The sequence below is a fragment of the Echinops telfairi genome, unplaced genomic scaffold (genome assembly GCF_000313985.2).
Source record: "Echinops telfairi isolate 266 unplaced genomic scaffold, ASM31398v2 ScPeMD7_3533;HRSCAF=4204_0, whole genome shotgun sequence".
NCBI classification, from domain to species: Eukaryota; Metazoa; Chordata; class Mammalia; order Afrosoricida; family Tenrecidae; genus Echinops; species Echinops telfairi.
In genome coordinates, this window is record NW_022107431.1 from 70524652 (window position 1) to 70525860 (window position 1209).

General features: G+C 40.1%; 1 protein-coding gene across 5 annotated transcripts in view; it reads right to left on the bottom strand.

The window, feature by feature from the left end:
• Window positions 1–1209, bottom strand: part of EPHA7 (EPH receptor A7) — a 192434-nt gene that overhangs the window by 124352 nt on the left and 66873 nt on the right. The window lies entirely within an intron of this gene.

A 1209-nucleotide genomic window follows, 5' to 3' on the forward strand; every position in this document is an offset into this window, starting at 1 on the left:
AAACCCTATGCAGTGCCACAGGAGCCAGCAAACCCTATGCAGTGCCACAGGAGCCAGCAAACCCTATGCAGTGCCACAGGAGCCAGAAAACCCTATGCAGTGCCACAGGAGCCAGCAAACCCTATGCAGTGCCACAGGAGTCAGAAAACCCTATGCAGTGCCACAGGAGCCAGAAAACCCTATGCAGTGCCACAGGAGTCCGAAAACCCTATGCAGTGCCAGGAGTCAGCAACAATGTGATGGCATCGGGTTTAAGTAAGACTTACAGAGTTAGTAGGTATCAAACTATGTAAAGTAAATGACGTAAAGTTCTTAGGATTCTTATTATCTCATTGTCATGGAGTCAATACCAACTCATAGCAACCCTCCAGGACAAGCTACAACTGCCCCATAAGTTCCGGAGGCTGTAACTCTTTAGGGATGTGGAAAGCCCAGCCTTTCAACTGCAGAGCGGCTGGTGGTTTCAAATGACTAACCTTTGTGTCAGCCTCCCCTCAACCCATAACCACTACTCCACCAGGGCTCCTTTTGCACATTCAAGGTTATTCAATGTGATCATGGTACTGTGGTGCTGTGATTATACAAAGTCTGAATTTGTAAGTGAATTTATTAAAAAATGAAATAAGTATGACTAACGTTTGAAAGAAAGGAAACCTCATCTTTTAAACTGGTGGTTAGTCGCCAAATATGCAGTCCACTAAGACATGACAAGGTCTTGACTTTTGTAAAAAATCATTTTCAATGATCCTATTATAGTATTATTAGATGTATTAATAGTTTAAAACTATTACTTTAAGGTATAAAAAACTACGAAATCATACCCCGGTATCCTTCACAGAGGAGTTATTATGTTTTCTCAATTTCACGATGGACTTGGGCATTGAAGATACCTGCAAAATTATGGATTACATGTGTAGCTATGATTAGTAAGATAATGACAAAGACAATGTCAGACAAATGTAATCATAAAAGTCATGACATTTTTCTTTGAAGTAATATTCTGTCTCAATTCAGTTAATATTGAAAATAATAAGCTGTAACAAGACAATTTTCACTGAACTGCTAAGAAGATTATCAATTTGGAGTTAATAAAATAAGTACAAAATCTTTGGAGTTTGCTCCGCAGGTCTGTCTAAATAAAATAGGCTGGATGAACAATCTGGAGGAGAAAACAATGGGACCGACAGTTCCGGGGGGACATGGGAGAGG